Raw genomic sequence first — 15,859 nt, 5'->3', positions numbered from 1 at the left:
AGTATGGCACGGTGATTAGATTATAATCAGGAGTGTGTTTGGATGGGATTGTGAGATAAGGCTGGAGTGGTAGAAATTTCAGATGCGCACGCGGTTTTTGCTATTAAAAAAACCATCTGAGTATGACGCTCCAGGGAGCGAAAATGAAGCTGTAGCAAAATTAATTCGGCAACAACTAGCAGTGTTTGCCAAGTGCAAGCATGACTGTGGAAAAATGGCAGGCAAGGAATCTATTGAGGACCCCCCACTCATTCATTAAACAGTACCCCATCCCAAGGGAGAGTCACCCTTACATCCGTGACACCATAAAATCCCTAGTCGAGCAGGGTGTTCTTAGGACAGGCACTTTCACGACCAATTCACCCACATGACCAGTTAAAAAGCCTATTAGCAGCTGGCGATTGACTATTGATTACAGAAAGTTAAATTCTGTAACACCAGCCTGCTCACCGGTAGTAAGAGAAACTCCTACCATATTATCTCAAATTTCTGCTGGTTCCAAGTACTTCCTGATCCTCGATATCGCCAATGGATTTTGGAGTATCCCTGTTAAAGGTGAAGACCAGTACAAATTTGCATTCACATTTGAGGACCAGAGTTACACCTGGACATGCTTGCCTCACGGGTTCCACAATGCCCCCACGATATTCCACAAAAGAATGGCTGCAATTTTAAAAGACTTTTTGCGCCCTACCTGCTTGCCGCAGTACATAGACGACTTACTGCTGGCAACCGACAGCACGGAGGAGCATCTGTCCCTTTTGCATGAACTTTTGACATTGTTGGCTCAGGCGGGACTAAAGGTGAATCCCCGTAAGGCACAATTAGTAAAAAAATGGTTAACCTTTCTCGGAATGTCCATTTCTCCCAAGGCATCATCCCCCGACTCTCACAAGTTGGAGATAATACAACGACTCTCATTACCCACTTCGAAAATAGCCCTACGATCATTCTTGGGTTTGGTGGGGTACCAAAGGAAATTTATCCCAGGCTTTGAAAAGTGTGCAAATCCCCTGTATGATTTAATAAATCTGTAGGGTGATGACATACGCCCAGCATGGACTGATACCCACACCCAGTCTGTGGCTAAATTAAAAACTGCAGTGATACAGGACACATGTCTGATCTCTCCTGACCCCACGCAGCTCTTACATTTGGAAGTCGGGGCCACAGAGCAAAACCTCACTGCAGTTCTGTGCCAAATGCGAGCTGATCGACTGCAGCCCATTGCATATGCGTCTCGAATCCTGCAGGGGGCAGAAAAGACGTATACCGCATGGGCGCGCCATCTACTGGCTGTCTCCTGGTCGGTACATCACTTTACCTTTATTACTGGGTTACAGGCGACAATCCTGCACAGCGGACACACACTTCTGAAACTACTGATGAAGCCTGGAGATTCGCTAGTTTCCTCGCAGCACGTCAGCAAATGGCCATTGGAATTTATGGAAAGAGACATTGATACCATTTCCAAACCCACTACCTTGCTGCCAAAATTTCTGATCTATGAGAGGGACCCACATGAATGTCTGTTACTCCTGATTACCTTTAAGATCCATCCGGCACAGAAAGAGCCCATACAGGGTGCCCCAGATGTATATATCGATGGGTCCTCATATCGCATTGAAGGATCCCCTCACACCAGATAAGTTGCGGTATTGCCAGAAAGAACCATCCAGCGAAAATGCATCAGACAGTCTTCACAATATGCAAAAATCGCCACACTTCTAACTGCTGTAAAGGAAACCTCAGATAGACCCGTGAATATTTGGTCCGATAGTGCCTATGCTATAAACACCATGCTCTCCTTGCCCCGATACCACAAAAATGACTATTGTACGATAGACAGTAAGGCCCTGGTCCATGGGCCCTGGTTACGCCTGCTCTGGTCATACCTTAAACAGCGATGCCAGCCCTGCTTCATAGGAAATGTAGCAGCCCATAAAAAAGGGGGTCCACATATTGAGGGCAATTCCAGAGCAGACAGAGCAGCCAAAGACACTGTGATTGATGGAGAGATAGATGATATAGTTGTTGAGCCCTGCAATGCTGTTAGCAAGGTCTCCCCAACAGATCACCTAGATTTAAAATCCCTGTAGCAGCAATACTGGTCATATGCTGTTGTAAGCGCCTGGCATGAGGAAGGAAGACCCCTTCCTCAAACAACAACCTGGACTCCCAATACCAAACTAGCCACTGCCCCTGACTCAGATGAGCAGTTGCTGATGTTCAAAAGAAAGCCAAATGCCTGCCCAGTGGTGTGTGTTCCACCAGAGGTGGGTCAGGAACTGCTTTCCCTTTTTCACTCCCACCCCAGAGCACGGTAATATTTGGCCTTGGTAACCTTCTACAAGGTAACAGCAACAGCTTGGTGGCCTTCCATGAGGGAAACCATCGACCAATACGTGGCACAATGCCTACCGTGTCTGCAGCACAATCCTCCTGCATGCACTAACCGAGCCTTGCTTCAAAGCGCACCCCCACCTCAAGAGTCATGGACTCAACTCCAGATAGACTTAATTGGACCACTTCCACATGCGCAAGGCAATTTTCAGCATGCCCTATTGGTGGTGGATCAATTCACTAAATGGATTGAAGCATTCCCCTGCCGCTCCAAGACCTGAATCACAGCAGCCAAAACACTATTGAATCATATGTTTTGTAGGTGGGGATTACCAGTACAAGTGGACAGCAATCAAGGTTCACACTTTACCAGTAACATTTTTACCCACCTGCAAGAAATGTTGGAGATTAAACACAAATTACACATTGCTCACCACCCCAGTCATCCGGAGGGGTCGAAAGGGGGAACAGGACCCTCAAGTTCATGTTAAAAAAATTGTGCGCAGACCACCCCATTCAATGGGCTAACATGCTGCAAATGTACTTAATGTCAATGAGGTCCACACCTCATAGAACAACAGGGGTCTCCCCATATCAGGCCATGACGGGGAGACTCATGAGAACACCAGGCCAGCTAAAACTAACAGGGATGAGTTCCCTGACAATGAAACCATGTAGTTCCGAGTGGCTGGAACAAGTGATAGATCACAGCGATCAGATCAATCAATTTGTGGCCATCAAATTGGGGAAGTCAAAAAGACAACTTAAAACGTACTTTGACAAGAAAGTACATCCCTTTGAATATGAGGTGGGAGACTCAATAATGATTCCAAATTATGGGAAAAAGAAGCATGCGTTTGAGCCCGCGTGCTGGGGACCACATATGATTATAGACTGATAGAACCCCGTGGTTTATTTGATTCAGTTACTGGGGAAGAAGGGTGTTAAGTACAAGAAGTGGTTTCACACTATCAATTAAAATCTGCCAAAGAATAAATACTGCACTGGTCCTGTTTCCCAGACCATGTTACGGATCCTCATGATTGTCAGGACAATACTGGCCAAGACCGAAGCCGAGGGAAGATGGAGAAGTGGGAGCTGCAGCATGACTCACGAACATCATCAATCATCAATGTGCTTTGAGAAGCGACGGTGCATGGAAGGTACAGGAAGGGGAGAGTCTCTGCTGGAGATGTGATTGGACTATAATAAATCCCCTACATGGCCTACATCTTACGAGGTGGGGACCAAGTCAGGCCGCCCATTTATCTTCCTCTCGCTCTCAATGTCTATAATATGTGATCCCTGAGGTGTTAAGCCATATGAGGGGTCAATGAGGATATTTCCGCCTCAAGGTGGGGAGCTTGTAAGAATAAAAGTGTTTATTAATGATTAAAATTGATTATGTGTATGTATAAATGTTAAAAGTGTAGATTAACGGAAAGGCCTGTTTGTGTTGAGATAAAATGGAAGCCCACAGGTTGCCAGCATGGGCTAAGTTTTGTAAGAAACAAAATGAAAGCCCCCAGAGTTGCCGATTGGGTTTTGTATATTGGAAAGCCATTTAAAATAATCATAGATGGCTGAGCCAGACCAGACAGCCACATGTGTGAGGAGAGCCAATAAGGAGCTGCCCTGGGGCCCAGATCCAATCATGAGGCTTTTGGAGGGACAATGGACTTAAGGGATTTAAAAACTCAAACCACATTGGTTGCTCTCTCTCTTGAACACAGGGCAGGAGACATTCCTGAAGACCAGCTAAAACAGCAAACCCTGTGGCCACCCCAGCCAGCAAAAGGGACGTAACGTATATCACTCGTTATTATAACTTCATTGTAGCTCTGTTATAACATAATTGATAACTGTTGGTAATGTGCATGTGTGTGTCTTTTTAAGATAACTGATTACTGCTGCTAATGTGAATGTGCGTATGTTTTTAATAAACTCTTGTAATTGTTTGGAAAGAATCGTCTCACTGTCAAATGTAAGCCCAGAGAGATTCAGAAATCTTACAATTTGCTCGGCAAGATATGGCTAAATCCCGCAATCTCGCGCTTGCAAATGTCCTCGCTCCGATATGCGTGAGATCTGTCAAGCCAGAAAATTGACATACTGGAAAAGCTGTGCGCTGAAAACCGGCTTTTCCAATGCCTTCCTGATCCGGAGAATCTCCCTGCGGACCTGGGGATGCCGGGATTTCCATGCCAATATCCCAGTTGAGGTCGGACTCGTGTTTATAAAAACTCATCATAACTTCCTTGCATGTGTAATGCCGAGGAACCCGTATGCTCTTTTCACCGCCATCAGGCAGGATCTGTGACGAGGAAGCATAATTATCTTTTTTAACCAGCTCATCATATCTACCAACACCATGGTGATAACTCCCTCAACAGGCACAAAATCCATGAAGATGATTTGTACCCATCAGTGCTATTTCCCACCATTCATAGTCCCCTAAGGTCTTAATCCTTTTCTCAATGTCCTTTTTTCTCCTGTTTCATACGAATTAGTTAGTAGTCGCTTTAACTGCCTTTGCATGACTGCATGTTTCCTCATACTCTACAAACGCCTTTAACATGAGACAAAACAATTTAAGATAATTATCATAAAAAATCCGTCGGGCATATGCAAAAGTGCTAAGTTAAAAACAACAGGTACAATTTTGAATATACGTTATTGTACAGCACATTTCCTGACTCAATTACTTCTAGTCCATTAACATTTAGAATCTTTTGTTGGGTTGGACAAATTCAGCTAACCTCTTGTTTTCCCAGGGTCCCATTCAATTCTTTTCGCTCTTTCAATATAACTGTTATGATATTTTCTCCCGATCGCTCTGTTATGTGCATTACATGACATTCAAGGGGGGCAGAGGATGTTCGGGGGCAGGAGCTGATTGTAGGCGGGAGGTGGGTGAACGATTATCGGGGGTCCGGAGTCTGATTAGGGGGCCAGTCCCGAGCATCGGGAGGCCAGAGGAGCCCGGGGGAGGCAGAGGTTAGAACAAGGTTTCCTCAAGATCATCGGTTGGAGCGCAAGGCCGGAAAGGCCATTGGAGACCTAGGTGGGAATCGGAGCTCTGGAGGAGTGGAATTGGAAGCGTGGGTATGATCTGATAGCCATTACAGAGACGTGATTGCAAGGTGACCAGGAATGGGAACAACATATTCAGGGGTATTTGACAATTCGGAAGGACGGACAGAAAGGAAAAGGAGCTGGGTTAGCTCTGTTAATAAAGGATGAGATCAGTGAATTAGTGAGAAACGATATTGGTTCAGAAGATCAAGATGTTGAATCAGTTTGGGTGGAGATAAGGAATAATAAGGGGAAATTTGCTTGTGGGCATAGTCTATAGGCCTCCTAAATGTGTGCTACACTGTTGGACTGAGTATAAATCAAGAAATAATGTAGGCTTGACAAAAAGGAAAAGCAATAATCATGGGCGATTTTAACCTTCATACTAATTGGAAACTGCAAATTGGCCACAGTAACCTTGAGGAAGAGTTCATAGAGTGTATCAGGGATAGTTTCTTTGATCAGTATATTGCAGAACCAACCAGGGAGCAGGTTATCTTAGATGTTGTACTGTGTAATGAGACAGGATTAATAAACAATCGTCTGGTAAAAGATCCTCTAGGAAGGAGTGATCATAACATAGTTGAATTTCAAATTCAGTTGGAGGGTGAGAATGTAGGATCTCTAAAACCAGTGTCCTAAGCTTAAATAAAGGAGACTATAAAGTTATGAAGGCACAGTTGGCTAAAGTGAACTGGGAAAATAGATTAAAGAGTGGGACGGTTGATGAGCAGTGGCAGACATTTAAGGAGATATTTCATAACTCTCAACAAAAATAACAAAAATCCCAATGAGAAGGAAAGACTGTAAAAGAAGAGATAACCATCCTTGTTAACTAAAGAAATAAGGGATGGTATCAAATTGAAAACAAGGGCATACAATATGGACAAGTCGAGTGGGAGGCCAGAGGATTGGAAACATTTTAAAAGCCAGCAAAGATCGACTAACAACATAATAATGAGAGGGAAGATAGACTAGCACAAAATATTAAAAACGTTAGTAAGAGTTTCTACAGGTACATAAAAAGAAAAAGAGTGGCTGACGTAAATGTTGGTCCCCTAGAGGATGAGACTGGTCGAATTAATAATGGAGAACAGGGAAATGGCAGGGACATTGAACAAATATTTTGTATCGGTCTTCAAGGTAGAATATACTTTAAACATCCCAATAGGGGATAATCAAGGGACTATAGGGAGGGAGGATACAATCACTATCATTTAAGAAGTAGTACTCGGTAAAATAATGGGACTAAAGGTGGACAAGTCCACTGGAGCTGATGGCTTGCATCCTAGGGTCCTAAAAGAAGTGGCTGCAGAGATAGAGGATGCATTCGTTGTAATATACCAAAATTCCCTGGATGCCGGGTAAGTCCCAGCGGATCGGAAAACTGCAAATGTAATGACCCTATTTCAAAAAGGTGTCAGCCAGAAAGCAGGAAACTATAGAACGGTTAGCCTAACATCTGTCCTTAGGAAAATGCTGAAGTTCATTAATAAGGAAGCAGTAGCAGGACATTTGGCAAAGCATAATTCAATCAAGCAGAGTCAGCATGGTTCATGAAAGGGAAATCATTTTTGACAAATTTGTTGGAGTTCTTCGAAGATGTAACGAGCAGGGTGGATAAAGGCGAAACCAGTCGATGTGCTGTATTTAGATTTCCAGAAGGCATTCGATAAGGTGCCACATAAAAGGACACTGCACAAGATCAAAGTCCACGGGATTGGTGGTAATATATTAGCATGTATTGAGGATTGGCTAACAAACAGAAAACAGAGCATCGGGATAAACAGATCATTTTCCGGTTGCAAACATTAACTAGTGAGGTGCTGCGGGGATTGGTACTTGGTCCTCAACTATTCACAATCTATATTAATGAATTGGATGAAGGGCCATGTATAATGTAGCCAAGTTTGCTGATGATACAAAGATGGGTCAGAAAGCAAATTGTGAGGAGGACTCAAAGAATCTGCAAAGAAAATAAGAGCATAAGAAATAGGAGCAGGAGTAGGCCATTTGGCTCCTCGAGCCGGCTTTGTCATTTAATAAGATCATGGCTGATATAATCATGAACTCAGCTCCACGTCCCTGCCCGCTCCCCATAACCCTTTATTCCCTTATTGCTTAAAATCTGTCTATCTCTCCCTTAAATATATTCAATGACCTAGCCTCCACAGCTCTCTGGGGCAGAGAATTCCAGATTTACAACCCACTGAGAGAAGAAATGTCTCCTCATCTCAGTTTTAAATGTGCTTCCCCTTATTCTGAGACTATGCTCCCTAGTTTTAGTTTCCACTATGAGTGGAAATATCCCCTCTGCATCCACCTTGTCGAGTCCCCTCATTATCTTATATGTTTCGGTAAGAGCATCTCTCATTCTTCTGAACTCCCAAACTCCTCAACCTTTCTACATCAGTCAAGTGATATAGACAGGCTAAGTGAATGGGCAAAAATTTGACAGATGGAATATAATGAAGGAACATGTGCGGTTAAGCACTTGGTCAGAACAAAATAGAAAAGCAAATTATAATTTAATTGGAGAAAAATGTCAAAGTGCTTCAGTACAGAGGGATATGGGGGTCCTTGTGCATGAAACACAAAATTTACAGTGCAGGTACAGCAAATAATCAGGAAGGCAAATGGAATGTTGACCTTTATTGCAAGGGGGATAGAGTATAAAAGCAGACAATTCCTATTACAAATATACTGGGTATTAGTGGGAACACACCTGGAGTACAGCTTTCAGTTTTGATCTTTGTATTTAAGGAAGGATATATTTGCATTGGAGGCTGTTCAGAGAAGGTTCACGAGGTTGATTCCGGAGATGCGTGCGTTGAATTATGAAGATAGGTTGAGTAGGTTGGGACTATACTCATTGGAGTTCAGAAGTATGAGTGGTGAGCCCAGTTTATGTGCCGGAATACTGGGCTCGGATTTCGACACAGGCCCTTCTGACTCAGAGACATAAGGAGAACCTTTGAGCTAAGCTGGCCCTCCTAAGGCTGCTGCAATTGACTTTGGTGCCCCAATATGAAAAGCTGAAGAAATAAACGAGGTTTCCCTGGAAATACTCAGCTGGTCACGCAGCGTTTGTGGAGAGAGAAACAGACTCATCGACATGAAAAGTTAACTCTGTTTCTCTCTCCACAGATGCTGCCTGACCTGCTGAGTATTTCCAGCATTTTCTGTATCTACTTCAGATTTCCAGCAGTATTTTGCTGATGTATCTATTAAACTCTGTTGGATAATCCGTGTCTGGATGTTGGGAAAGGAAACAATGGTGTTTGATTGAAGTGTCGAAGTGCTGAGTATTCTAATTATTGCTTCCATTTACTATCAAAGCTTTTGGATAGAATGGGAGAAAAGCACAATTAAATTTAAAAAAATGCAAGTCATGATAAATATTTGGTTAAAGTGCGTTTTTGAAAATTATCTTCTGGTTAGAACACGTTACCCATCAAATTGAATGAAACTGAATTCTCAATCTACCACACGATTCGATCTCCATCAATAAGACGTTTATTCGTCATTCTGCACACATTGGCATCTTTGTCTCCGTATCTATAAAAAAGAACAGTGTCAAAAGCCTGAGACAGAGTCTGATAAGCTGCAGTTTGGGTGAGTGACATTGTGGAGGCGAAATACATGATTGTCTTTTCGGTGCTGAGTTTTTGAAGTGTCTGTAGAATTAAAGGAACACTTTCATGAGAATACGTGAGATCCCCCACTCCCCCAGAATGAAGTCATAGTCTGAAGGTCATAACCCCAGGAGAGGGCACGGAAATTGCCGCGAGGTCTGAAGGTAGAAAGGACAATAACTGAGACGTTCCGTTCTATTTGCTTCAACAACTCCGATTTTTCTGTAATGGTGACATCTCCACCTGAAACAAGAATAAGAAGGACCCGTCACCATTACTGTAATCCCAGGAAAACGGCCGCACCCCAAGCTCTGATCCCAGGTATCGCATTCTCTGGAGGAGAAGGGCAGTATACGGGCTAGTAAAACGGTAGACAGAAATTGATACATGAGGGGTTTTTCCTGGGTCCGTCCACTCCCAGTGTAGAACCATGGTAACAGGTCCCAACTCACTGATTTTCACCCATTTTAATTAAGCTTTCCAAAATTAAGTATTGACGTCCTCATCGGCACACCCTGAGATGGCAGTTCAGTACCGGGAGCACCGATCAACATAGGAATAGGAGCCGGCCATTCAGCCCCTGGATGGCCGGCTCCTATTCAATTCCTCCATTCAATTCGATTATGACTGAACTATATCTGAATTCAATTTGCCTGAATTTGATCCATATCACATACTAATTTAAACAAATTGATGCAGCTCAGTTGTGAAAGCTCCACTTGTCGCCTGGTATCCACAGACCTTTGGCGGAGAGATTTTCTGATTTCCACTACCGTTTGGGTGAAAAAGTGCTTCTTGATCTCACTCCTGAATGGCCTACCTCCAATGTTAAGATCATATTCCCTTGTTCTGGATGCCTCACCAGATTATATAGTTTCGCGGCATCTACCCTAACAAATCTTATTCTTTCATTTTAAACACCTCAATTAGATCACCCTATTAAAATTCAAGGAAATACAAGCTTATTCTGTCCAACCCTTTTAAACTTGTTTAATTCTGGTAAATCTATGCTGCACCCCCCCCCCCCCCCCCAACCACAAAGCCAATATATCTTTCCTGAGGTGCAGTAGCCAGAACGGAACACAGTACACTAACTATTTTCTAACCGGAGCTTTATATATCTTCAACATAACTTATACCCCTATGTTTTCCAGCCCCTTTAGATAATGGCCAATAGATTTTTGGCATTTTTTTTTTACCTGTCTGCCAGCTTATAGTGATTTCCATGCTTGGCCCCTTAAATTTCTCTGATCCTCCACAGTTCCGAGCTGGCAAAATCCATGTGCCATAATTGCTGATACAATACAATACAATACAACAACAACAACTTTTATTTATTTAGTGCCTTTAACATAGTAAAACGGCCAAGGCATTTCACAGGAGAGTTATAGTAAAGTATTTGATACCAAGCTACATAAGAATAAATTATGGTAGAAGACCAAGCTTGGTGAAATAAGTAGATTTTACACAGTATCTTGAAGGAGGAAAGAGATGTAGAGAGGCAACAAAGTCTAGTGAGTGAATTCCAGTGCTTAAGCCCCAGGCAGCTGAAGGCACGGCTATCAATGGTGGAGCGATTGTACTCAGGGATGCTCAAGAGGACAGAATTAGAGGAGGACAGATACCTCGTGGGGGAGGGGAAGGGTTGGTTCTGAGGCTGCAGGAGATTACAGAGATAGGGAGGGGCGAGGCCATGGTAGGATTTCTAAAAAGGTTGAGAATTTTGAAATCGAGGCATTGCCTCAATGGGTGACAATATAGGGCAGCGACCACAGGGGTGATGGGTGAGCGGGACTTGGTGCGAGTCAAGTCATGGGCAGTCGAGTTTTGAATTACCTCAAATTTATATAGGGTGGAATTTGGGAGGCCAGCCAGCAGTGCGTTGGAATAATCAAGTCTAGAGCATGGTTGAGAGGTTCAGCAGCATATGAGCTGAGGCAAGGGTGGAGATGGGCGATGTTATGGCGGTGGAAATAAAAGGTCTTAGATATGCAGCTGGAATGTATTCGGAAGCTCATTTCAGCATCAAATATGACACCAAGTTTGCGAACAGTCTCAGACAAATGCTACAAAATGGATTTTGTTGCAGCGAGCAAAGGCAATGGGGAGAAATTGTCTGGGGTTCAGCGAGCATGTTTGGTGATGGATCGGTTGGGAACCCGCTATCATACCACCGTCATGCTTCTTTACATAAGAACATCAGAAATAGGAGCATAAGAATGCCATAGGGCCCCTCGATCCTGCTCCGCCATTTAATACAATCATGGCTGATCTGATCATGGACTCAGGTCTACTTACCTGCCCGCTCTCCATGATTCCTTATTCCCTTATCGTTCAAGAAACTGTCTATTTCTGTCTTAAATTTATTCAATGTCCCAGCTTCCACAACCCTCGGAGAGAAGAAATTTCTCCTCATCTCAGTTTTAAATGGGCGGCCCCATGTTCTACGATTATGCCCTCTAGCACTAGTCTCCCCTATCAGTGGAAACATCCTCTCTGCATCCACCTTGTCAAGCCCCCTCATAATCTTACACGTTTCGACAAGATCACTTCTCATTCTTCTGAATTCCAATGAATAGAGGCCCAATCTACTCAAACTTTCCTCATAAGTCAACCCCCTCATCTCTGGAATTAACATTGTGAACCTTCTCTGAACTGCCTCCAAAGCAACGATATTCTTTCGTAAATATGGAAACCAAAACTGCATGCAGTATTCAGGGTGTGGCCTCACCAATAACCTGTACAACTGTAGCAAGACTTCCCTGCTTTTATACTCCATCCCCATTGCAATAAAGGCCAAGGTTCCATAGGCCTCCTGATCGCTTGCTGTACCTGCATACCAACCTTTGGTGTTTCATGCACAAGTATCCCCAGGTCCCGCTGTACTGCAGCACTTTGCAATCTTTCTCCATTTAAATAATAACTTGCTCTTTGATTTTTTTCTTCCAAAGTGCATGACCTCACACTTTCCAACATTATATTCAATCTTCCAAATTTTTACCCACTTACTTAGCCTGTCTATGTCCTTTTTCAGATTTTGTGTGTCCTCCTCACACATTGCTTTTCCTTCCATCTTTGTATCATCGGCAAAGTTGGCTACGTTACACTCAGCCCCTTTCTCCAAGTCGTTAATATAGATTATAAATAGTTGTGTTCCCAGCACTGATCCCTGCGGCACCCCACTGGTTACTGATTGCCAGCCCGAGAATGAACCATTTATCGCTACTCTCTCTTTTCTGTTCGTTAGCCAATCCTCTTTCAACTCTTTTAGGAGACAAAATTAACCAGTTAAATCAAGTGCCCCCTCCCCACTCTGGGGGAAACTACAAACATTTTTCCAGGCCCTTTTTTTGTTTTTTTTGTGTTTTTTTGTATTTTTTGTAGTTTTTGGGGTTTTGTTTTGGGCGCTAAAACACATATATATATATATATATATATACACACACAAGTGCCCCCTATAAAAGGGGAGGGGGAACCAATCCTCTTTCATGCTAATATATTACCCCCAGGTGTCGGGTCTGTGAGGGCTGAAAAGACCAGACACGCAGCAGTGGCAGAGGCAATTTAGCTCATCAGCCCTTGTTAACAGCCCTTTAAATAGACCTTTAAATAAACTTGCGCCAAACATAAAAACGGATAGTAAAAGCTTTTACAGATATATAAAACGGAAAAGAGTGACTAAAGTAAATGTTGGTCCCTTAGAAGATGAAAAGGGGGTTTAATAATGGGAAATGTGGAAATGGCTGAGACCGTAAACAATTATTTTGCTCGGTCTTCACAGTGGAAGACACAAAAACCATGCCAAAAATTGCTGGTCACAGGAATGTGGGAAGGGAGGACCTTGAGACAATCACTATCACTAGGGGGGTAGTGCTGGACAGGCTAATGGGACTCAAGGTAGACAAGTCCCCTGATCCTGATGAAATGCATCTCAGGGTATTAAAAGAGATGGCAGAAGTTATAGCAGATGCATTCGTTATTATCTACTAAAATTCTCTGGACTCTGGGGAGGTACCAACGGATTGGAAAGCAGCTAATGTAACGCCTCTGTTTAAAAAAGGGGGCAGACAAAAGGCAATAACAATATGCCGGTTAGTTTAACATCTGTAATGGGGAAAATGCTTGAAACTATCATTAAGGAAGAAATAGCGGGACATCTAGATTGGAATAGTGCAATCAAGCAGACGCAGCATGGATTCATGAAGGGGAAATCATGTTTAACTAATTTACTGGAATTTTTTGAGGATGTAACGAGCATGGTGGATAGAGGTGTACCGATGGATGTGGTGTATTTAGATTTTCAAAAGGCATTCGATAAGGTGCTACACAAAAGGTTACTGCAGAAGATAAAGGTACGCGGAGTCAGAGGAAATGTATTAGCATGGATAGAGAATTGGCTGGCTAACAGAAAGCAGAGAGTCGGGATAAATGGGTCCTTTTCGGGTTGGAAATCGGTGGTTAGGGTGTGTCACAGGGATCGGTGCTGGGACCACAACTGTTTACAATATACATAGATGACCTGAATGAGGGGACAGAGTGTAGTGTAACAAAATTTGCAGATGACACAAAGATTAGTGGGAAAGTGGGTTGTGTAGAGGACACAGAAAGGCTGCAAAGAGATTTAGATAGGTTAAGCGAATGGGCTAAGGTTTGGCAGATGGAATACAATGTCGGAAAGTGTGAGGTCATCCACCTTGGGAAAAAAAACAGTAAAAGGGAATATTATTTGAATGGGGAGAAATTACAACATGCTGCGGTGCAGAGGGACCTGGGGGTCCTTGTGCATGAATCCCAAAAAGTTAGTTTGCAGGTGCAGCAGGTAATCAGGAAGGCGAATGGAATGTTAGCCTTCATTACGAGAGGGATGGAGTACAAAAGCAGGGAGGTCCTTCTGTAACTGTATAGGGTATTGGTGAGGCCGCACCTGGAGTACTGTGTGCAGTTTTGGTCACCTTACTTAAGGAAGGATATACTAGCTTTGGAGGGGGTACAGAGTCGATTCAATCGGCTGATTCCGGAGATGAGGGTGTTACCTTATGATGATAGATTGAGTAGACTGGGTCTTTACTCGTTGGAGTTCAGAAGGATGAGGGGTGATCTTATAGAAATATTTAAAATAATGAAAGGGATAGACAAGATAGAGGCAGATAGGTTGTTTCCACTGGTCGGGGAGACTAGAACTAGGGGGCACAGCCTCAAAATACAGGGGAGCCAATTTAAAACCGAGTTGAGAAGGAATTTCTTCTCCCAGACAAGTTGTGAATCTGTGGAATTCTCTGCCCAAGGAAGCAGTTGAGGCTAGCTCATTAAATGTATTCAAGTCATAGATAGATAGAATTTTAACCAATAAGGGAATTCAGGGTTATGGGGAGCGGGCGGGTAAGTGGAGCTGAGTCCACGGCCAGGTCAGCCATGATCTTGTTGAATGGCGGAACAGGCTCGAGGGGCTAGATGGCCTACTCCTGTTCCTAATTCTTATGTTCTTTTGTTCTTATATATTTTGAGCTCAGGTGGTTATGCACGGGGGCGATGCTGCTCGGGCATCACTTCAGGTAACGAGGTCGGGAGTTGTGTGAGCATGAATTTAATTTGTTACTTGACAGCTGCAACTGTGCTATAAAGGGTTCGCTCCCACAGCTGCTCACTCTCCAAGATCACTAACTGTTGCTTACTACATTTGGAAGGTAGATTGATCTTTATGTAGATTGCACGTGTTTGGCTCAATTCTCTCTCAAGTGTCACCTCATTGGAACAACTTCTCTCACTATTGACAGATATTTTTTATCATCTCAACTTCAGCTGCTATCTATTGCATTAGCATCGGTGCCCTTGAATCTACCTCGATTTGTTCCTCAGAAATCCACCACGATCGTCCCAACATGAGAAGCTCCAAGCACACCAGCAGCACAAACATAAGAACATAAGTACTAAGAAATAGGCCCCTCTGCCTGCTCCGCCATTTAATAACATCATGGCCGATCTGATCATGGACTCAGCTCCACTTCCCTGCCCGCTCCCCATAACCCTTTGTTCCCTTATCACTCAAAAATCTGCCTATTCAATGACCCAGCCTCCACCGCTCTCTGGGGCAGAGAATTCCATAGATTTACAACCATCTGAGAGAATAAATTTCTCCTCATCTCAGTTTTAAATGGCCCCTTATTCTAAGGCGATGCCCCCTAGATTTAGTTCCCCCTATGAGTGGAAATATCCTGTCTGCATCTACCTTGTCGAATCCACTCATTATTTTAAGTTTAAATAAGATCACCTCTCATTCTTCTGAACTCCAATGAGTGTAGGCCCCACGTACTCAAGCCATTAATATAGATTGTAAATGGTTGAGAATCCAGCACCGATCCCTGTGGAAACCCATTAGTCACTGTTTGCCAATAGGTAAATGACCCATTGATCCCGACTGTCTGTTTTCTGGTGGTTATCCAGTCCTCTATCCTTGCTAATATATTACCCCCAACCCCGTGAGCATTTATCTTGTGCAGTAACCTCTTATGTGGCACCTTATTGAATGCCTTCTGGAAATCCAAATATACTATATCCACTGGTTCCCCCTTATCCACCCTGCTCGTTACATCCTCAAAGAACTCCAACAAATTTGTCAAAAATGATTTCCCTTTCAGAGACCCATGCTGACTCTGCTTGATTGAATCATGCTTTTCTAAATGTCCCGCTATTGCTTCTTCAATAATGGACTCCAGCATTTTCCCAATGACAGATCTTAGGCTAACTGGTCTATAGTTTCCTGCTTTTTGTCTGCCTCCTTTTTTAAATAGGGGCGTTACATTTGTGGT

At 43.4% G+C, this 15,859-nt stretch overlaps 1 long non-coding RNA gene across 1 annotated transcript; it reads left to right on the top strand.

Annotated features, from left to right (window-relative positions):
• Positions 1-249: 249 nt before the first annotated feature.
• Positions 250-4,310, top strand: LOC139265455 (uncharacterized). The gene is made up of 2 exons (XR_011593557.1): positions 250-3,583; positions 4,077-4,310. It is a non-coding gene; the product is annotated as an uncharacterized lncRNA (long non-coding RNA).
• Positions 4,311-15,859: the final 11,549 nt, after the last annotated feature.

This window comes from Pristiophorus japonicus, chromosome 6 (genome assembly GCF_044704955.1).
Source record: "Pristiophorus japonicus isolate sPriJap1 chromosome 6, sPriJap1.hap1, whole genome shotgun sequence".
NCBI classification, from domain to species: Eukaryota; Metazoa; Chordata; class Chondrichthyes; family Pristiophoridae; genus Pristiophorus; species Pristiophorus japonicus.
The sequence above is the reverse complement of the archived record's forward strand: the minus strand, read 5'-3'. Positions and strand labels throughout refer to the sequence as shown.